Source organism: Lissotriton vulgaris, chromosome 2_1 (genome assembly GCF_964263255.1).
Source record: "Lissotriton vulgaris chromosome 2_1, aLisVul1.2, whole genome shotgun sequence".
Classification (NCBI taxonomy): Eukaryota; Metazoa; Chordata; class Amphibia; order Caudata; family Salamandridae; genus Lissotriton; species Lissotriton vulgaris.
Genome location: NC_141687.1, coordinates 1,578,825,067 through 1,578,848,914, shown reverse-complemented (window position 1 = coordinate 1,578,848,914; position 23,848 = coordinate 1,578,825,067).

Genomic DNA, 23,848 nt, shown 5'->3' with positions numbered 1-23,848 from the left:
GGCAAATTAAATCTTTTGCCAGCCTAAACCTTCCTTTTTAATACATACAAGTCACCTCTAAGGTAAGCCCTAAACTGCTGATAGGGAAGGGGGTAGGCTAACTAAAATGTTAGACATATACTGTTAAGATTTACATTTCCTGATAGTGAAAAAATGTTGATTTTGCGCAGGCACCTTTGCACCACAGTATAAAGGTGTCTGTGTGCAGAGGAAGATTATTTATGTACCGCAATGTCCCCCGTCCTACACATAAACAATCTTGAAATGCCATTTTGTCACTTCTATGTGTGCTGCTAAATGTAGCGCACATGGAAGTTACAAAATGTCATTTTTTAAAAAGATTGTTTATGTGTAGGAAGGGTCACCTTATTGAACATGACAATCCAAGGCGTTTTGCTTTTTTTCATGTGTGCTGCACAAGGCAACACACATGGAAAAAGTTAAAACGAAGAGAAATAAAGCATTTCTCCTCATTTCACCAAGTTAAGACCAGGTTTTCCCTGGTCTTAATTTTGGCGCTGCCTCCTATTTACGCTGCCCTTATACATAGGGGACAGAGTGAAAATCAATGGGTTGGCAATAGGGCTTGTACATATGGCCATAGGTTTTTGCAGGAAGGTACTTTCTAGCAGGATGGGGAGACAGATCTGTCACTTATCTCAATTGCGCTTCAAAGGGGGCTGCCTCAGCACTCTCGTGAATGGTTTCACACTAGACTATTGTGATGCTAAACAATCTGGGACCAGGACAGGGAGGAAGGATATTCTAAAAGCACCTGTTGGGTAAAACTCTTGAAGCCTCTCCCACTTCACAGTGATCACTAGGTATAAATATTGGACCCTCAAACCAAATCTTCTGTTCATATCTGGACCTGTGGAAGGCTCAGAAGGACTCTTTTACTGCCCTGCTGCTGGGAGTGCGGTCCTGCTGCTGAGCAAGAAGGACTAGAACCGTACCTTGAACCCAGAATCACTAGAGTGACTCCAAAGTCTGTTTGACAGGGCTTCCTGTTCTGAGCTACAGGGACTTAACAAGCTCCATGTCCCATGAACTCTGCAGTGTGTCCTGATCCACCAGGGGATGCTCCCCAGTTCTGTACCCTTGAAAGTGGGGCTAAAGGTGTTCTACCAGACTAACTGTGGTCTCCATCAAAACTGACGCAGCACGATGAAACTCAGTGCAGGACCTCATAGCCATTGAAGTTTCTCATTGGAACCGAAGTAGTGTGGCCTCACATCCAAGCCCGCAGCACCTCACCAGACCCTTTGGAGCACAATGCAGCATGACGCAGCATGACACAGCATGACGCAGTGCCTTGAATTGAGGACATAACATACACTTCTCAGCAGGACTATCCTGGTCCTTGGTTCAAGCCCACAGTTCTCCCTGATCGGCCTGAACTTGTGACTTTGTCCGAGTTCGGTACGACAAAATAACAAACAGTTGACACTTTCTGTTGCTATTTTTACCACAGGGACCAGGTTAGTCACACTGAAGACTAATCTACTCAAGCCCATCCCAAAGATTTCCGCTCCATTGAAGGAGGCCGTGTGGAAGAAGCTTTCAGGACAAAGAGCAAGTTGAGTAATGCAGATAGTCGTCGTTGCACCATGAAAATCCAGTCGTCATTGGAGCTTTGCGATGTTAGGTCATTGCAGACGGTCACTGTCAGTGCAAAGAGCAGGTCTCGCTAAAACTTTGCATTGGCTGTCCTCACAGGCAGCTGAGTTTTGGCATGAATAGGCCCATGTGGAACGCAAATTTCAGGATTTTCACCTTTTCTTCAGGAGGAGTACACTCTCCTGGCAGCCAACGGTCGAGGATCTGTAGGTCACCTCTTGGGGATTAGAACTCATGCCAGCCAGACGCATCAGCAGGTACAAAAAGTGCTGGTCAGCTGGGCATTTGTAGGGCAGCCTCTTGAAGCTTTTTGTGTTTCTGTAGCTCGCACAGAAGACTAGATAGCTAGCCCCTGGAGTCACCCTGGGGGTTCTGGGTTAAAGGTAACAGGTCCTGTCTTCCTTCCTCAGACAGCAGGGCAGCAAAGCTGTACTTCTAATGGCAGAACAGCACAAGAGTCCTTGTTTTTAATCTATCTCCTACAGGTCCAGGAGTGATCTGATTTGGGTTCTGACAGTGTCAACCAGTGGGTGGAGGGTGTCTCTCTTGTTGTCCCTTCCTGCCCTTGTTTCCAAACTGTCTAGGGTGACAAAAACAAGGGCAGGCCTGGTGCCAGGTTCCTTTGTGTGTGCTTGAGGCAAAGCATTTTGAAGTGCAAGTGTGACTGGGTACACCCCTTTCTCCATTATCCAGGCTGTATGGCCCATCCCCTCCAGTCTTCTTTTTCTCAATGTCTGGCAGCAATTCCCAACCCACAACAGCAAAGTCACGTGACACTGGCTACTGACTGAAAGACACTGTTAATTTGGATATAAAAATGCCAACTTTCTAAAAGAGGAATTTTTATAGCTGTAACTTAAAATCGGACTTTACCACTAATGAGGATTTAAAATTACATTTCAAAAGAGCGAAATAGGTTTTTCTCTATCTGCTCCCAAACTGAAATTAGCACTTTTTTTTTTTTTTTTTTTTTGGTGTAAAACATCCAAGTAACAGCAGTACATTTATACAATAAGCATGGTGTGATACACGAAAACAGCACGTACTTTTACACAGCTATTCAGCCGACAACCCTCCAGTCCGGCAGCACATGATGAGGATGATACGGCAAATCTTCAGAAAATAGTTTTCGGAGCCGTGAAGTTTTACTTTTAAAGTTCATTTTTGTTTTGTTCCTTTTCATGAAAACAAAAACCAAACCAAACGTAGTGGCTCATTTGTATTAAATAGACATAAAGCAATGTGGAAAAAGAGTTGCTAGTAGAACACGCCGACCCCCAACCCCAGGCCACCCCCCTTCACCCCCAAGCACAGCGTGAGCCTAATTCTCAACGACAAGATTACATTTCTAATCCCACCCCAGGGCATCTTACAAGTTAAACAGACATTTCCTCCTCATCATCTGAATCCTCGTCTTCATCCTCCTGCAGCGGGTCGCACAGATCCCCTCTGTATCTATTCCATGCCTCCCATACCTGTTTCCATTTCTTTGGGTTCGCTCTGAGTTTATATACAGTTCTTTCAGTTAGCATCAATTTGTCCATGGTCTTGCACCACAACGTCAAAGTAGGTAACTCCCCCACCCCCCATCTCTGCGCCACATCGCGCTTTGCCACCATTGTGCCAATTGTAACCCACTGCTGTTGTCGGAGGTTAAGATCAGTGCCATCCCATATATTGAGGAGACAAAGGCGTGGTTCTGGTGTGAGGGAGGTATCAAGGGCCTGTGAGATTGTGCGCATGACCTGTTGCCAATATCCAGCGATGAGAGGGCGACCCCACAGCGTGTGTAATAATGTGCCGTCCTCCCCACATCCCCTGAGACAGTGAGGGGAATCAGCCCTGTTCATTTTGTGTAAGGTGGTCCGTGTATAGTACACTCTGTGTAGCACTTTTAACGGTATGAGCCTGAACCTGGCCGATACTCCAGCCTCTCTCGGAGACGCCATAGCAGCATTCCAATCCGTCTCATCCATAGCACCCAACTCATCCTCCCACTTTTCTCGCAGTTTTTGTAGGGGGTCTGGAAGATTATTCATCAGTTTGCGGTATGTGAGCGAGGTGGCCCGTGATTGCAAAAAATCCGTAAGAAGCCGGTCTTCCAGGGGTGAGGACTCCGGGACCGTAGTTCCTGGTTCCAACACCGCCAGGAGAGCGTGTCTGATTTGGATGTATCTGTATGTTTCAGTGGGGCCTAGGGCATATTGCTGTTGAAGTTGCTCGAATGGAATCACCCCTGTGGAGGACCAAAGATCCCCAACCGTAGAGATGCCTATATTATCCCACTGGGTGAACCCCTTACTGGTCCTGAGGCAGCCCAGTTTCTTGGTATCCCAAAGCGGGGTAAGCTTCGTGATGATTCCCTTCCATTGTAGCTTGGTGAGTGCCTTGTACCATAAGGTGACTGTGTGTTTAGTAGGGCCAATCAGGTCCTTGAGGAGGCTTGGGTTATATAGGGGGGCCAACAGACTCTGTGTTCCCAGTTGGGCCCTGTCAGCCAGATATGCCGGGTCATTGTGTGATGCATGGATCCACTGGTTGAGTACCTTGAGTTGGGATGCCCAGTAGTATAGCTGCACATTCGGTAGTGCTATCCCCCCATCGTACCAACCGCGGTTAAGTTTGAGGTGAGCTATCCTCGGAGGACGCTCACCCCATAGCAAGGTGGTGACAACTGCGGTGATTCTCCGAAAGTAGGAGGGCGGGATTACATCTGGGGTATTCTCTAAAACGTACAGGAGGCGCGGAAGTGCCATCATTTTAAACAGAGCAGCGCGGCCCAGGAGCGTGAGCGGCAGGGATGACCAATGTCGCACGTCTGCCTTCAGACGGAGGAGGGGGGGTGCCAAGTTCCGGTCTTAGAATACAGCTGTATCACTGGTAACATGGATACCCAAATATTTGAAGGAGACATCGGTCAACACCAAAGGACAGTGTTCAGGGAGGACTGGCCAGGGGCCCTTCAGAACATAAAGGACTGATTTCGTCCAGTTGATTGTATAACCAGAGGCCGCACCGTGTTTATCGCAGAGTGCTAGTAGAATCGGAACACTCGATTCGGGGGCAGACAAATAGACCAGCATATCATCGGCATATAATGATACTCTATCTTCCCAGGTCTCCGTCCATTTAAAATTAGCACTTATTAACTGTAAAAAGGTAACCTAGTGTAAGTCTATGGGAGAGAAAAAGATTACAAAAGTAAAAAACAACTTTAGAGATTTTTCACTTCCAGGTTATGTAAAACTTAAACCCACAGGTCCTACCTTTTAAGTGCCAGGCACCCTGCTCTAGGTGGTTTTAGGACCTACCTTAGGGGTGAGGTATAAGTATTAAGAAAGAAGGAGTAGCCCTGGCACATGCTTTATTTTGCTAGGCAGAAATGGCAGTTTAAACTGCACTACAGGTTGCAGGGACATACCTGGGACATGTTTTTAAGTGCCACTTTGGTTGGTGGCACAGTGCCTGCTACAGGCCCACTACTAGCCTTTAAGGGCCCTTGGTACATGTAGTACCATTTACTAGGGACTTACATGTAAATGAAATGTGTCAATTAGATGTGCGCCAATTGTTCCCTATTTTAGGGAGCGAGAGCACAAGCATTTTAGCACTGGTTAGCAGAGGTAAAGCGCACTCAGTCCTAAAACCAACAAATTGATTATCACAAAACAGGAGGGGTGAAGACAAAATGTTTGGGGGGCTACCATCGAAGAATGTCAGATTTAAGAGTGAGTGACACATTATTTAATGTTGCAGGAAGGCACTAAATATGTTAATCTTTTCTTCAGATAGCCACAACCAGCCACATATCTAATTGCCTAGTAATGATATCCATTGTCTCACTACCATCACTTGTCCCATTCCCCTTTCCATAGGTCTACAGTTATCTGACATATTGCTATTGTGTATGGATGATATACTGGCAGAGAAGTGTGGGAATCATTTCTTCTGTTGGATGCAGAGTACAAGATTATGGATTTCTGACACAACCTTGCATATTCTGCACATTTTCTCCTACTCCCTGCTCAATTCTGGGCTCTCTGATATTACACTGAAAGAGAGAGAGCTGACATCAAACCTTCAGCAACTCTGTAGCAGTACAGAATGATTTCCCCTACCAGAGCAGCCCAACAGAGACTATCAGCTGACAGAAAATAAGGCAGCTGGTGGAAGAAGGGTGAAACCCTCTCTCCGTCTATGAAGGCACCTGACTCTGCCTATGGAGACCCGAGAAATGCAGAAGAAGTTGATTAAACTGACAGCCACTATTGCACCAGCTGACGCAGATCTCTAAAAACCCGGGCCAGGTAGAGAGCAATATGAAAGTGAGTGCTTCGTCTTATGATGTATCAACATTTGGAAACAACGTGTGTTTCCTATTGTTGTTATTTTGCAGCAATGTATGAACACATTCAGAATCTGGTATTTACACAAATGGCTCGAGTGCCATAACATATGATTTAATAACAGTAGGATTATTAGGTCTCAGATAACTTCACGATGAGCATGTTCAAGTTTGCAATTTACCACACATTTGCATTTTAGGGCATATTCTGTCCAATTCCTAATTCTTGGCACTCTTCAAGTCATGATGTAAAGATGAGGATGAATCCGTTCTATGTTGCAATATCACCCACCATTACCTTTTTGTAAGTGAAGTGTGTCGTATAGTAATATTCTCGCACTAAGGACATTGGGGCATATTACCAACAACTAGCGATAATTATCGCTATGTTGGCTTAGCTGCAATATTTTTACCGCCGAGCTGCGGCGATTTTTATCGCTTAGGAACCTTGCTATTATCAAGGTTTATCTCCTAAGTGATAAAAATCAGCCGAAATGCATGAATATCGCTGTAAAGTCAGTGATATTCATGCATTACCGAGCGAATGCTCTTAGCCATGTCATCCCCCTCCCATTGGATAACAAGGCTACGAACTGCTCAGGGCAGGTGTTAGCTATTCGTACTTAGCGTGAATATCTCCAAAAGTTGGTAATAGGAGATAGCGATGTTAGCGACCTTTTCCAGTCGCTAACATCTTGGCACGCCCACTTTGCATGTCATTAGTGATAAATTTCACTGACATGCAAAGCGGGGCCAAAGATGGTCGCTATCTCCTACTAGCTGTCGCTAACTGGTGTTAGCGACAGCTAGGTAATAGAGAGATAATTTTATCTCCGCTTTCTTGGCTTTTAAAGCCAAAAAAGCGGAGATAAACCCCCTTGATAATATGCCCCATTGTTTTTCAATTACCCATAGATGTTTACTCAAGATTTTTATTTTTTAGTGCAACCACCCTTAATTTATTGTATTTACTTCTGAAAATGTGAGTAGATCTTCATTCAAAGGTATGTCGCTGTTTTACTTGAATTACACAAATATGCAATATTACATCGAATGCGATGCAGCACATGCCATTACAATGCGGTCGTTACAAAGACCGCGTTGTTACAGTGCATACCTGTCCAACGCAAGTCGTTACAATGACTTGCTGTAGGGGATGCTGGATGTTGAAATAGTATAACATACAATTCCAACTCCAGTCTGTGCAACAGTAGGGAAGGTGTTGGATTTTAAATCCAACATGTTGTGCCCCCTACAGCAAGTTAATGTTACGACTTGCGTTTTAATGGTTTGTAATGTAACAACGCGATCATTGTAACGACCGCACTGTAATGGCATACAATGTATTGCATGCAATAAAAGGATTTCTCCCATTTAAACGTACACTAATCATAAGTTATAACTCTAAAACAGCTGACACCATTCTCTTAGACTGCACATGACGCACCACATAGCAATCTGAAAAATAAGTGAATATGGGGCATATTATCAAGAACAGGCGATAAAATTATCGCTGCTTTATCGGCAGAAAACTGCTGCTAAAGCGGCGATAATGGGTTTGATAATATGCCCTTGTGAATTCCCATAGCAGCCAGGTTCTAGTGTTAACCTGGGCTGCTATGGGAATTCACAAGGACATATTATCAAGCCCATTATAGCTGCTTTAGCTGCAGTTTCCTGCCGATAGGCGGCGATAATTTTATCGCCTGTTCTTGAAAATATGCCCATATGTTCTTTGCTCTCAACATATTCACAATTTCTCAGAGAAAAGCGAACGCCCTGATTTGTTTTCGTTCTACATAGGGTAAAATACACTTTATTCTAAATTAAAATCTATTGAAATAAACCGTAGTTTTCCATCCAGCATTAGTTCATTTATATTGTAATTTATGTTTGTAGTTCAAATGAATAGCTAGATCACATATATCTAAATTGAAATATCAGTTTGGGCAAAGTCGAATTAAAAACTCTGCCAGCAATTTGGCTGCTGAGAATATTCCTCAGTAATTCGCACAGCGTCATCCGGCAGCAGGTTTCTCATTGTCATCGTATTTTTTAATGCTCTACTTCTTGAGTTGCCGAGAAGCCCAGTATAAACTCAACATGGATTTAGATAACATATCGCAGTCTGGTCAGACTCCCCTCGTTACAATGGGAAAATCCAATTTTCGTCACAGAATGAGGCTCTGCGGGGTTTGTTATACGTGAGGACTAGCTGTATTACAGGAAGCAAGAAAGTTGTGTCCAAAAGCTTGTTATGAGCAGTAAAATGAGACAAGTAGCGGAGGCTGCAGGAAGAGTATGTGATTTCAAATACAAACATCAAATAATTGCAGTTGAGTAAATATTCCATGTCTCGATAATAATAATAATTGTCCTACTCTCCATTCGGCGTGTTAATATCCAGCAGTAAAGCGCCAAAGGCATGTATCAAACTGTGTCCTACATTAGAAGCAAGCAACCAACCACAACTGTTTTTTTTCCTAAAACAAACCGTCACAAAATAACCTCTAATCATAATGATGTATAAGATTTCATTAACTTTGGCTGCATCGTGTATCCGTCCTAACCATTCCTATCAAATCTTTATCATAACTCTTTTCAAGGAGGTTTTTCGTAACTATTGAACAGATCTACATAAACGTAGATAAAACAAAAATATGTTGGGAAGAGGACAGTATAAAGGGTAATGGTTGGATAAGCAGGAGGGTACAAAGAGATTTTTCAAAAGAAATCATGGGGCATACTATGAAGAACAGGCGATAAAATTATCGCTGCTTTATCGGCAGGAAACTGCAGCTAAAGTGGCGATAATGGGCTTGATAATATGTCCTTGTGAATTCCCATAGCAGCCCAGGTTCTGGTGTTAACCAGAGTGAGCAATACCAGAGGTTTGATAAATGTCAGCTGTATGGAAACTACGTAAGAGTGCTACAAAGATGCAGGTTGAATTCGGAAGACAAGACGTTCTCTCCTACTGCACTTTGCGCAAGACAATTCTTCAGATGCTTGCACCAGAAGCATTTTATTTTATAAGAAAAAAAATATTGGGACACAAGGGAGAGGGAGAGAAATACTTTATTAAGACAATCAAGTCGATTAAAGTGCCAGGTGCAAGTGAAAGGTACATAGAAAGAAGATCAGCAACACAATGCACAAATTTAGCCATGTTTGTTATTTTTTTTAAACATACTATTAGTTTTTCATTAAATTCCAATACAGAATATTATCACAGTTCTACGATTACATTGCTACACATTTTGCTTGTAGATATAACAACACCTGTCTGCAGTGTATAGTATACATTATTCAATCTGTATATCTCACATCAGGTAACCATGTACATGGAATCACCCAATGTGTCCCACTTTTTGTATTACGGCTAAATTCCTGACTAACGTAAACTAACTAAAACCCCCTCCCACCAGTGTTTCAACATTCTGTTCCAAATTGAATTGTTTTACTGTCTTGTGTTGTTAGCAATAGTCTGCTGATTATTGTCATCATGTAGTCTTACCCGGGCATCCACACAGCGTGTTCTTGCGCTCTATGAAGCCAAGATGGTCTAGTGTGTGCTTGGAGTACTATATATGCGGTCTGGGGTTATACCTTTAAAGGTTTCCATCATTCCATCCCATTACATAGATATCTGCTTCTTACACAAACCCCATGCCTCTTCCCGGTGGATAACTGCAATTTCAGCCCCCCCCCACGTAACATTTCACTGTGCCATGCGTATATTGCAGGTGGTCTTGCCGACTTCCATCTCATAGTGATGGACGTTTTTGCCAGAATAACCGCAAGGTCAAGGAAATGGAGTTGTACTTTATGGGAAGCCGACCGTTTCTGGAGACCCAGCAGGCACTCCAGCAGCGAATCTTTGATACTCAAGTCTATAGTTGTTTTGAAGTACTGGTGGAGCTCTGTCCAGAACATCCTCAGATGCGGACATGCCCATAACATGTGAGCCAAATCTGCTTCCACCAACTGGCATGTAGGGCAGTGGTGGTGCATGTTTGACTACATTCGCTGAAGGCAGCGTGGTGTAGGATAAGCCCTATGCAATATCATGCATTGTATAAATTTAAACTTTCCATTCCTGGTCACTTCCTCAGGGTGTTCCAGTATGCCCACCCATTCCCTGTCTATTATCTCTCATCCTGCATCCTCCACCCCTTTGATTTGCAAGGCATCCAGAGACACTGCAGCATGTGCTCGTATTCCCACATATAACCATTTGATGAGATGACTTCCCCATTACATGTAGTACAGTGACCTGACTAATTTGTGTATTTGGGGTTCCTCTCTCTGGGGGTCCAGGTGTTTTTTCACATAGTGCAAGATCGATGCATGTGGCATGTATAGACGGTTTGGTACCCTGTTCTCTCCTACAAAATTCTCTTGGTCCAATCATATCTCAGTGTTAAAAAAAGCCCTGATTGTGTCTACACCCTATCCCTGCCCAAATCCTGTGCCTCGTGAGCCTCCCAGTGGGTAGTGGTATGTTATTTGCGTAGTGGGGGCAGCGGGACGTATATTGTAATGCTTTCCTCCAGCACAGCAATGCCGTCCGCAGTAGGGGTGGTGCATCTAGGGGGATTTTAGACTTTGGCAGAAGCAGAGTGCGTATAGTTCTTTGATCAATGTTTAGTGTTGAATATCCGATCTCCTATAAATTGCGACCTGGCTGGGGGCGTGGCTAAGATGGCGGCGTGAGTAGACGTGCCTCGCCGAGCTCCCGCCGCCAGCCGCCGACTTTAGCATAATTCTAGCACCCACCCGACCGACGATAGCCCGGAGGGACCGCCTGACATCTGTGGAGCGGCGACGGCGTCTCCTGAGCCGGTTCTGCGCCCGGCGGCCGCCTGGTTCCCGCCGGGACTTGCCGAGGAGGTGACAGCGCCCGGGGCCTAGCGCGCTCCCCGAGCTCGGAGCGGGAGCGAGAGCGAGGCCGCAGTGGGCGGAGCCACGACGCCGCCTGGAGTCACCCGGGAGCGGCAGCAGCAGGTCCGGCCCGCGCGGAGCCGCGCGAGGCCCCCTAGGACAGATCGGGGGGGGCTTCTGCGGACCTGCTGCGCGCGCCGAGAAGCGGAGCGACCATCGACGGAGCTGTCCCTGGCCTTCGTCCGCCGTCCCGGCGGTAGAGCCTCGGGGTCCCGCGAGGCACACGGGAGTACAGCGCCGGGGGCGGCCACGTGATCCCGGCCCGAGGCGGACCCAGCACTGCAAACGGAGGTAACGGGGGGGAGTGGGACAGTGGTAGCGGACCCCCCCCTCTCCGCGGAGCTCCTGCCTCCCGCCTACGCTGTCGGAGAAGCCCGAACCACACCGGGGGGTCACCATTCTGAGCGGCCCGGGCCTCTCGCACTGAGGCTGCTGTTACCGCGCGGCCCACACAGAGGCTCTGTGGGGTGCCTGGGGCTCGCTGGGCCAGCCGGAGGGGACTGAGGTGAGGGGAGTGAGGACGTACATCCCCCACTCCCGACAGGCTTGCTGCTGCAACATTGCCCCCACCCTTGCTGGCCCTGCAGGCCAGACACGCGGCCCTGAGGGGGGAGCGGCCTGCTGGACCCCGGGGAGCGCACTGGAACTCCTGCCCTGCATGCCTAGGTGGGGCGGACTCAGGGGGCATCAACACCGGTTGCAGCGCCCGATCCCTGCAAGAGTGAACAGGCCCCCGCGAGGTGCGGAGGCCCTGTAGACCTACTACGCTCCTGCCCCTGGTCGGGGCGCCATCTTGGCGGCTCCCTGCCCGACGTCTCCCGTCTCGCCGTTGGATCCGGAGCTCTGCGCCTCACCTGAGGCCCCTGCCGCGCCCTCCGACGCAGCACTACCCGTCCAGGACTCTGGGACGCGCGAGGGTACCGTTTTCCCAGCGCTGATCGACTCGGACCCGGATTGGCGCCCGGAGGGCCTAGAGTCCCGCTCTGCGACGTGTGGAGAGAGACACCGGCAGACGCATCTGGGAGCTCTGGGGCGACATGTCTGGCGGGAGGCCCAGAAAGGACCGAACTATCAAGGACCTCTTCACCCCCCCCGCCGTGGGGAAGCGGAACGGCCCTGCGGGCCCCAACCCCCGGGTTGATGCGGACAAGAAGGCGATGGACACGCCGCCCCCCGAGGGTGCGGACCCCGAAGGCCCAGTCACGCGGTCCTTTTTGGAATCCCTATTCTCTGGCCTGCGGGAGGACATTCATGCCCTGAAAAAGGAACTCCAGGAAGAGATTAGAGAGGTCCGCCACGACACCGATGCCATAGGGGAGAGAGTAGCAGACTTGGAAACAAAGAGCGACGTGCGGGACGCCGAGATAGAGGCCTTGCGACAGGAATTGGCCCGCATCCATGATCAGCAGGTGGACCTCCAGACTCATGCTGAGGACTTAGAGAACCGCTCCCGGCGGCACAACATTCGGATCCGAGGAGTGAAGGTGACCTCGGACACGGAGGACCTCTTCCGGTTTGCACAGGGCCTTTTCAACCACGTCTTGGGCCGTCAGGCGGACGCCCCCCTGCGTCTGGACAGGGCCCACCGAACGGGACCGCCGAGGGCCAACGCGACGAATCCACCGGACATCCTGGTGTGCGTGCAAGACTACAGAACGAAAGAGGAGATTCTTACCAAGGCACGCCACATGGAGAAGATCACCTTCGGCGGGCACTCCCCGGCGCTGTACCAAGACCTGGCCGCCCTTACGCTGGAGAAGAGGCGCATCTTCCGGCCGGTGACGGCGGAGCTGAGGCAACGCAACATTTCCTACAGTTGGGGGCATCCCTTCCGTCTGGTGTTTCGGCTCGGCAATGTCCTCCATCAGCCGCGCACCCTTCGAGATGCCTGCCGAGTGCTAGGCATGGACGAACCGAGAGTCGACGAAGAACCGGCGGGGGACAAATCCACGAACGAGGCGGGCCCAGGCCGCTGGCAGCAACAGCGGCGCAGACGCAGGCCGCGACGCCCCGCTGACACAGAGATTGCAGAAGGGCAGAGATCGGCGGTGGAGGCGGTGGCACAGGGCCTGGAGCCTGCGAACAATGGCTGACAGCCGGAGAAGCGACGCACTGGCGACACAGGGCTTAGTCGGTACGGGCTACACTGGCCCGGCGGCGGGGGCCCGCAAAAGGCGCTCCCTGGTCTTGCCTGACGATGCCACAGACTTTTCACCTACGTTGGGGCGCCGCGAGTGAGCAGACCTACCTGCGACGTCGCCACTGCTCCCATTCCACGGACTTTCCTTACCACGGGTCCAGAGGCTGTGAACCTGGACCTGGGACAATGATGACTCACATTTCCATGCCAGTTGGGGAGCGGGGTGGGGGAGGGATCCGGGTGGGGGGTGTTGAACAGAGGGAGTTTGCACTGCAGACAAGGGGGATCCGGGTGGAATGGTTGCTCCAGTTGAGCCTAGACTTGGGGGGGCTGTTGGGGTGGGGAAGGTTCTGGGGGGAAAGGGGGGAGGGTGGGTTGGGGGGGTCTTGGGGAGTGTGGGGGGAGGGGTGGGAGGGTTCTCCTTGTCCAGCAGGTTCGGTCGCCGAGGGTTGCCCTACCGCGACCCCTAGCGCAGCGTCTTCCACGTCCCGCGGGCCCACACTCACGGCCACCGGGCAGGCTTGGCTTTACTCGTACAATCCCGGATATGCCACGACACCTCATAGTGCTTACGCTTAACGTGCGGGGTCTCAACAGCCCGAACAAACGCAGGGCGATCTTATCCTATCTCGAGCGCTCCAAGGCGGACATCTGCCTCCTCCAGGAAACACACCTTGTGCGCAGCGACCAGCATAGACTCAAGTCCCGCGCGTTCCCGTGGCAGTTCTTTTCCTCTTCCCCGAAGAAGTCTGCAGGGGTGGCAATCCTAGTGGCTAAGTCCTTTGAGGGGAAAGTCCTCCAAAAAGAAGCCGAAGTTAGAGGGCGGCTCCTACTCTATAGCTTCCAACTCGCGGGTCACACCTTACTTGTGGGCTCAGTTTATGGTCCGAATGAGGGCCAGGAAAAGTTCCTGCACACAGCCCTGGAGACCGTCACAGCCACCACACACACTCACTTGCTGCTAGGGGGGGACCTCAACATAGTCTTTCATAACTCGGCTGATCGCTCGGGTCAGAGATCGGGTCAAGTAGGGGCGCTCTCTGCGGCAGGTCACGCACACCTGGCGGACCTGGGCCTCATCGACCTCTGGCGGCACACGCACCCCCAAACCACCGCCTACACGTACTACTCGGCTGCTCATAAGACATATGCGAGGCTAGACTATTTCCTGGGCTCTTCGCAGCTAGCGCTACAGGTAGAGAGCGTGGAGATACTACCGGCCTCGCTCTCAGACCACTCCCCAGTGGCGGCGACGCTTCGGGTGGGAGCCATGCCAGCACCACAACGGCACTGGAGACTGCGGGACGGTCTCTTACAGCTGCCTGACACCCAGCCCCGGCTCACGTTGGCGATCGACCGCTTTCTGGAGCACAACGCCAATGACGACACCACCAAGGCGACCCAGTGGGCGGCCCTTAAAGCGGTCCTGCGCGGGGAAATTATTTCCATTGCCACGGCCAACAACAGGGAAAGGGAGCTGAAACGAGCCGAGCTCTCCCAACGCGTGGCGGAATTAGAACAGATGCACCAGCGCACGGGGGCGTCCAGAGCGTGGCGTCAATTGTGCGCCGAGCGGAAAATGCTGGCGGCCTTGGACCAAGATGTTGCGGAATACGCCGCGATGCGCCTCAAGCACGCTTACTATACCGGTGGCGACCGTTGCGGGAGACTGCTGGCGAGTAGGCTTCGGGCGCAGACTCAGAGGCAACAAGTGAGCTCTCTCCGGTTGCCCAGTGGCGACCTGGTCACAGAGAACGCAGCGATTGCGACGGCGTTTGGCGATTTCTATGCGGCGCTCTACGACGCGGATCACCTGGACCCGGACGCCGGCCCAGCCTATTTGCGAGGCGCGGATCTCCCCACCCTTACCCAAGCCCAGGTGGACTTCCTGGAGCGGCCCATAGGCCTGGAAGAGGTCATTTCGGCCATTGCCCGCCTAAAAGTCGGGAAATCCCCGGGACCCGACGGCTATACTGCGGCGTTCTACAAGACCTTTTGCCAGCAACTTGCCCCCCTCCTGCGCGACCTATTCAATACATTTGACACGCCTGGCGCCATACATCCGGATCTGCTGGAGGCGTCTATCTCTGTTATTCCCAAACCGGGTCGTGACCCGGCAGTCTGTGGCTCTTACAGACCCATATCGCTACTGAACGTAGACCTGAAGCTCTACACTGGCATACTCGCGAGCCGCATCGCCCCCTATATGCAACAACTGATAGACCCCGACCAAGCGGGCTTTATCCCCCAACGGCAGACCAGCGACAACACTAAGCGGGTACTACACCTCATTGAGGCCGGATCGCGCACTAAACCCGGCTGCATGCTGCTCACCATCGATGCGGAAAAAGCCTTTGACAGAGTACACTGGCCGTACCTTGATCAGGTCCTCCGCCACTTCGGCTTTGGGGAGAAACTTCGCCACCGCATCTTCAACTGCTATCGCCGGCCCAACGCCGCGGTGCGAGTGAACGGTCATACCTCCCCGAGGTTCGACATTGGCAGAGGCACGCGCCAGGGCTGCCCGCTGTCACCACTTCTATTCGCATTGTACATGGAGCCGATGGCCCAGAGGGTGCGGCAACATGCCCTCATTTCCGGTATTAAATTTGGGGCCGACACGCACAAGATCAGCCTGTACGCTGATGACGTCCTGCTGTCCCTCACTGACCCGATGCGATCCCTGCGCGCTCTCTTTGTGGAGCTGCACACCTTCGCCCTAGCCTCGGGCTTCAAAATCAATGAAGCCAAATCTGAGGCCTTGAACATCTCACTGAGCCCGGAGGTGGCGGACGAGGTTAAATCGGAATTCCGATTCCAATGGTCGGACACTACCGTCCCATATCTGGGCGTTCGCCTAGCTCCTACTGTCCGTGGCACCGCGCGAGCCAATTATGAGGCCCTCACCCGCAAGCTCCGGGAGCAACTCCGGCGCTGGAAGCCACTTACGCTGTCGTGGTTGGGCAGAATTGCCGCAGTCAAAATGACACTGCTACCGCAGATTCTGTACCTGTTCCAGACGCTTCCTCTGAACCCCCCAGCGGGTTGGCTCCAACAAACCCAGTCGGAACTGTCACGGTTCATCTGGAACGGCCGGCGACCCAGATTCAAGCATGCTCTCGCCACCCTACCCCCCGCGAACGGGGGCGTCGGCGTGCCCGACCTTACTTTGTACTTCCAGGCGGCACAACTGCGCACCTTTGTGGAGTGGTTCCAGCTGGAGTCCGGCAAACACTGGCTCTTCCTGGACCAGGCAGTGGCCGGCCGCACCCTCCAAGGCGTGCCCTTCCTTCCGCGTCGACACCGTCCCCCTAACCTGTACGCCTCTGAAATCACCAGCACCGCCCTGCGAGTGTGGGACAGGGTAGCCGTGGCTAAGGGGCTGACCACCTTCCCCTCGCCCATGACCCCCATCTTTGAGAATCCAGCCTTCACACCGGGCTTGGACACCGGCGCGTTCACGACGTGGCGGACGACACCCTGTCGCGCGGCAGGACACATGTTCGACACCAAGGGCATTCTGCCGTTCCGGCAGGTCAAGGCAGATTACGGCGTGGCCGAATCGGAACGCTTGCAGTACCTGCAGGTGCGCCACTGGGTGCTCCACCCCTCGATCCAACCCGGAGCCCAACGGCCCCTCACACCTTACGAACGATGGCTGCTGACGCGCACCTCGGATAAGAAGTTGATATCGGACCTCTACCAGCAACTGCTCCTCACGCAAGCACACACCTACAATGCGGGCCAAGTCCGGTGGGAGAGGGACCTGGGGAGGCAGCTCACTAGGAAGGAATGGGAGGGGGTGTACCATAGAGCCAGACACTCGGCGCACCACACCGGCCTTACCGAGACTTTAACTAAGGTAGCAACATACTGGTACCACACCCCTGAGAGACTACACCACTGGGATGCCCGGATCAGTGACAGATGCTGGAGGGGATGTGGGGAACTAGGGACGCTGGAACACCTGCTGTGGAGCTGTAAGGCGCTGCGCCCCTACTGGGACCCTATCCTGGATCTTATAGATGCTCATCTAGACACACAACTGCCGCGCTTCCCAGCGTACATCCTACTAGGCCTCCCAAACGCACTCATGTATCCTCTGAAATCCTGGCGCGGGCGCCTGATTGCACTGGCGCTTGGGGCTGCGGTCCAAAACATTGTGGCACACTGGAGGGCGGCCCACGCTCCGCAACAACTGGGGTGGCTTCACAGACTGTGGGCGATCCTGGGAATGGAGAAACTATCGCTGGCAGCGTCAGGGAGGGGGGCGGACTTTGCGGAACTCTGGCGACCGTTCCTCGCCTTGCTCACCGGGGAGTTTCGGGAGGTGAGCTGCCCGCGCTACCTGCGTCTGCTACGCTTAGCCGAAACACCTCTCCCGGATCCCAAAACACGTACCCGTAAGCGCACGGACCCCCACGCGAGTGGCGTCCACTGACTGCTGAGAGTGGCTCGCGACCTAGAGCTGGATTACGGATATGGACAAGGAGAAGGGAGGGCTGGGGTGGGGTGGGTGGTGGGGTTGTTTACAGTTCTTTGTTTCTCGTGTTTTTCTCACAATGCACTAGCACTGACCAGCTTGCACCGTTGTAGCACCTCTTAAGACGCGGCCGGCCCATTGGGTTGTAGGCGGCTTGCTGTGTTAATAAGATGATGTACCCGCTGGCCCTATGATGGGTATCCGCGGGGTCGCTGACCCCGGCCTCCCTAGAACGGTGGCGGCCCTTACAGAAGTACATGAGGTGCATTTTTTCTGCCTATGCTCAATAAAATATTTAATACATAAATTGCGACCTGCTGTTCAGTAGGCAAGCCATTACAACAGGCATGCATAATAATATGCTCGGAGGTCTGGCACCCCCAGTCCCCTTACGTGTTTCCAACTGTAGTTTTTTGAGACTCACCCTTCTTCTGCCTGCCCCCCAGATTTGGTCCAAGAGTGCAGTATCCAACGTATGAAAAAGGGCCGGAGGAATTATGATCGGCAGGTTAGTGAAGTAATATAGGAGTCGGGGGAGGACCGCCATCTTTGACACTGCCACGTGGCCCATCGACAAGAGTGGGAGGGAGGTCCAGAAAGCGATGTTCGAGCGCAGTCCCGTATTGCCCTGTTGAGATTACCCTCCAACATATCCGTGTGTGATCGGTATATGTGGATGCCTAAGTATTTGAAAGCGGGTTGCGCCACTGGCAGCCTATACAGACCAAAGTCAATCATTTCAGGGCCTGCGTGGTTTTGAAAAAATGAGGCATTGGATTTCGAATCATTCATAGCAAGGCTAGATATGTATTCGAATGATGCAAATATTCTAGGTATAGGGTCTAATTCTCCCAGGAGGTCTTGACCATAGACAATTATATCATCTACACACGCAGATATCAAACGTATTCAGTTGCCCAATGGTATCCCGATGTGATTAGCTTCCTGTTTCATCTGGAGTGCCAGCAGTTCCACCACTAACACAAACAACAGTGGTGATAGGGGACATCCCTGGTATGTGCCTTTGTATATTGGGTACTTGCTCGATATATGCCCACCTGTCCATACCCTGGCTGTGGGGGCTTAATACAAGAGACGTTACCAGTGAATGTATACTGGGTGTAACCCAAACCTCGCCACAGCCTGAAACATATATTCCCATGAGAGTATGTCAAATGCTTGTCGAAGATCGAGTGCTATGCAGCCAGCATTTGCTTAATGATCTGGATTGGTTGCCATTATTTGGTGGAGTCGTCTGATCTTTAGGGACGTGCGGCGTGCAGGTTGGAATCCACATTGATCTATGTGTGTCAGTTCATGTAAATAGGGGAGGAGCCTGTTAGCTAATATTTTACTTAATATTTTATATTCAGTTGCTAGCAGTGAGATCAGGCGATATCTTGTGATATACATGAGATCTCTCACTCATTTGGGAAGTGTGACTACTAGCACTTGCTTGGTAGTGTTAGGGAGGCTGCCTAGTGCCAGTGAGGTTCTAGAAGACCTGTTACTTGTCACCGCACTGTCTGTATTTGTGACACGTGTTCCTTGTGCTGAGGTACAATTTCTGCCAGAGTTTCACTATTAACCTTCACCTTTGATGCTAGCTTAGCATTATCGCCTTAAGCAACATGAAGTCAGCGGTGAGCGAGCCAATCTGTTGCTCTATCACCCTTAGGGACTCTTTGATTTCCTGCAATATTAGATCCAGCTTGTCCTGAGTCACCTTTTCTTCTGTAGGCAGTGCACAGGAGAGTGAGGGGGAAACGCAGGGTGTTCTTGCTCTTCTGTGGACTGTGACCTAGGGGCAGAAGCCTCCTGTAGCTACCCTTTTGAATGCCCCATATCTATTGATGTCTATCCCACCAGATCTGCTATTAGCGATGGAGTGGCATTGCTGTTGTGACTTCAGATTGGAGTTGTGCCAGACGTGTCTGGGCCGTCGCTTGCAGTGCAGGCACCCGGATAATCTTGTGTCTGAATTTGAGGCCCTCAATACGCAGTCCAAAGGACAGTTCTTTTCAGATTTCTTCCAGTGGTGTTAGTTGCGACCTGCCTCCCACACTAGGCTCCCTTACATGGATGTGTGTGCTAGTGCATTGCTACGTGGTCTAGGCGCACAGTGTTCTAGGTGCAACGCATTGGATATTTCCTGATAATTCAGTGTCCTCAACAATTCCCAGTGCACCGCCTCTGGTATCCTCTTACATGTTCAGATGTTTAGGAAGTCTTCATGGATCTCCCTGTGTTAATTGTTGGAGCTGGTGGGTAGATAGCTTGATCTTGTTTAGGGGTCAACAGAAATGGTGTCGTACAGCACAACGTTACAGAGCCCCAACCCACTCACCGCTGGGCTGATTACAGTATTCACTATCGCAGGTCCCAGACTCATCAAAATAGATGGGCAGCAGAGCCAGGGTCAGGGTGATTGGTAATAACCCATGTGCAGGCATCGTCTCCCACAGTCACACCTCCCGGCACCTCCACAATGTGCTATTGGCTTCTGGTTTTGTCTGCCCGGGTCACAACGGACACAACTGTTGTGGGGGTGGTGTAGGGGGGAAGTGTCCAGCAGCTGCGGCTATAGCAAGAAGACAGGCATTGTCTCTCTAGGCCAGTCTCGCCATTGCGACCCCCCCCACTCTAGTGTGAATGGCACTCGTGGCGCACCACCTCCCGGCCTGGTGGTCCGTTCTTCGTCCGATGCTCCCAATGTAATGCGACCCATTCTCTCTACTATAATCAGTGGCCTGTTGGGCGCTCAGGGCAGTCTCTGTGTGGATCCCCATGCATAGGAGGGGGAAGGTGAAGAGGGGCAGAGAACTATACCTCCGTCTAGGTGTGGGCTGTTTTGTACTGTTAACACTAAGTTTTTGTCTTGTTTTTTGCAGCTAAAGAAAACCTGTGGTCTGAGTGGAGCTAGCAGCCTATGACCCACTTCGTGACTACATATTTCTTAGCTTCATCATTGATGCTGCACCTGTGGTGCTGATGCCTCACTAATTTATCTACTGTGTCCACACATTTTATAAGTCTAGAAATAATTTGGGACTGAGCGTTGGGTTAAAGGTAACTAAATCTTCTGGAATTGTCTGTATCCCTTCTTTGATCAGCAAGAACACAAGGTGGACTTTGTCGGACACAATAGAAATGCATCTCCCATGTCCCAAGATTTATTTTATTTTTTTGACTAGTGTGCTGTTCTGGCTAGTGAGCACCATTAGTGCTGAATGGTTTAACTTTGATTGGCATTTGGGAGCATATCTCCTGCCCGTTCAAGCACACATTCAAGTGAGAGAGGTACATCTGCAAAGGCGACAGTGTGTATCCGCTGCCTCAGCCATGTGGACTGGGTGTACAAAGCGTGCTATTTGCTTTCAAAAACCAAACAATGGTATGGCCGAGGTCAAACAATGGAAGAGATGCATGTGGAGAGTCGGTGTCCAAGTACCATTGATCCTCAGTGGAACTTGTGGAGTGTATTGGCTCTAGGCTTGGCAAGGGAGTCATTTGAAGATTAGTCTTTCAATTATGGGCATGCACAAATCTCTACTTATCACTAAAAAGTCTCAAGATACCAGGCAAGGTAACAATAAAAAGAAGGGCATTAAGAAGAACAAGAGGGTAGGCATGCCTTCTTCTCTGTAGTTTTTAAATCTATTCTCCTGGAATGTAGATGTTTGGCAACACTTGATAAAGGAGAAACCCACAATGAAGCTTGCTGGACCTGACATAGTTGGCTTGATTGTCACTCACCTTTTTGTCTTCCATCCTCCTGTTTTTGCTGACTTCGTTTTTAGGACTCAGTGGTGAAGTGCTTGTGCTCTCTCCTTTAAAGCTGGTAGCATTGGCGCATTTAATTTACTTTCATATCCCTAGTACAGTGGTACTGCATGTACAGGCTTGTAAATTAAAAGCTATTAGTGGGCCTCCAGCACTTACTGGGCGGCACACTTAAGTAGTCTTGTAAACATGTATCAGGACTACCATTGCAACCTTTGTGTACAGTCTTAAACTACCATTTAGACATGGAAAAATAAACCTTTTCCAGGTCTACACCTTTCTTTTCAATACATATAAGTCACCCGTAGAGTAGGCGATAAACATCCCAGAGAGCAGGGTGCACTTTATTCAAAAAGTTGGATATGTACTTTAAAGTTTTACATGTAGTGGAACACTCTTGCCTTCATTTTTCACTATTGCAAGGCCTACTTCTCCCATAGGAAAACATTGGGTTACCTTATTAGATTTAATAAGTGCTAAAATTCAATAGGGAGTATGTAGGATTCTCAGGTTTGGTGTCTAAACAATTGCAATTTAAAGCCTTTTTAAAGGTTAAGTCAGATTTTAAGTCACAATTCTGAAAATGCCACGTTAGAAAGGTAAATAAGAAAAAATGGGCCTGTGTCTCTACTTCTTTACAAGCTCTTATAATTTCTGCTTTATAGCCAAACACATTTCTTTATGTTTGTACCGGTATTTTATTTCTACCTTTTTCCCTCATATGTTTATACTTTCATTTAGTTGTTTTCTTTTTGTGTGTAAAGGGAATTGGTCCACAATTTTAAACAATACATATATACATACATTCAAAAAAGCTTAAAAAAACTCATTTACATTCCTCAAATTAAGACATACTATAAATACTACATCACAGTACACAATTATATGCAAAAAGCTGAATGGGCATAAAATTATAACCTTGGGTATAGGTTATAGTGAATAAATCAGTATCATAGATTCTTAGAAAAAATATCTATATATCCGTCAGAGCACAATGGCATTCATCATATAGTCCATCAAAATTGAAGTTAATTCTAAATTTAATGACATGCAAGTTTTTAAATCCTTATTCTTCTGTGCTCTTTTGTTGGCACAAAAAAAAATGAAAGTATAAACATATGAAGTAAAAAGGTATAAATAAAATACTGGTACAAACATAAAGAAATGTTTTTGGCTATGAAGCATACATGATAAGAGCTTGTAAATAAGTTAAGGTTCAGGCAAATCTTTTCTTATTTATGTATACAGCCCTGCCGAGTCCTCGTCCCTTGCGGCCAAACTCCTTAATCTCTACAAAACGTTTAGAAAGGTGGCATTTTCATGCCCTAACCATGTAATGCTTGTATCATGTGTCCTGTGTCACATGACCAGGTGAAGCCGGCAGATGGTCTTTGTGACTTGTTCCCAGACAATAAAACAAAGAGGGAATACGTGTTGACAAGATAGGCTTGTAGGAAGGTGGAATAAACTGTAGTGATGCTGATTGTTCTTCACAATGCAATGCTCTAACAATATCCCATAGATGGTCCTAGGATTCACAATAATAAATACTTGGCTCAATCCTGGTAGTGTTACAGGCTTTACCAGGGGAACATGTTTTAAGCATGTTAAAGTACCAACATGGAAGATAAGCAATTGAAACAACTCAAAAGAAATCCAACACCAATGTATAAAAATAAAGCAGATTTTTATATAAATTGAGACACCAAAATGAAGTAAATCAGATAAGTGTAACCGAAAATATGGATTTTAGAAGAAATAATAAATCACTGCAAATCAATTCTGCAAAGCTTTAGCATTGCAGTCTTTGAGAAAAAGCACTTGTGTCAATCGGTCACTTGCAGGTTGTGTTGCCTGGAACCCAAGGCGGGTAAAGGTGACGCAGGTGCCAAGCCACAACAGTCAGTGTGAATTAACCTGGCTTGAGAAGCCTGCGTGCAGAGTTGGGGAGCTAGTTTTACCACTTACATGGTGCTGCTGAGGAAACAGGTGCAGAAAGTCAGCAACAAGACCACTCACAGTTTAAGATGAAGATGTTGTAGTGTTGCCTTGAGAAGCAGCAAAGACTAAAAGTGGTATTAGCGAGACTGGCCACCTACAAACCTTGGCAGCGGTAAGCTTTCAGCGGGAAGATGATTCGACATCCGGATGTCCCAGGGCAATGCAGTAGTCGGCTATAACTTGCTGATCAGGACTACCTATCCCACAATGCACTGGGACCATCAACTTTTCGGCAGTCCCCTGAAGGGTCCAATGCAAGCGATTCTTTGTTTCCAGTATGTTGTTTTTACTTGCGGTGTGCAGTGATCTAGTGTCACTAGTCCAGGGGAGTAAAGAGTTGCTTTTGGTTCTCAAATCGGTCCCACTGCTTGGGGGAACATGTCATTGGTCCGAGATGAGTCATAGTCATGCAGTTCCAGGAAGGTTGCCTGAGGTGCAAGGTACCCTGCCTTTGGTTCATGCAGCTCCTCTTCTTGCAGACTCAGGTCACTTCTGTGTCTTTTGTTGCAGGTCAGATCAGAACTGAGGTGCT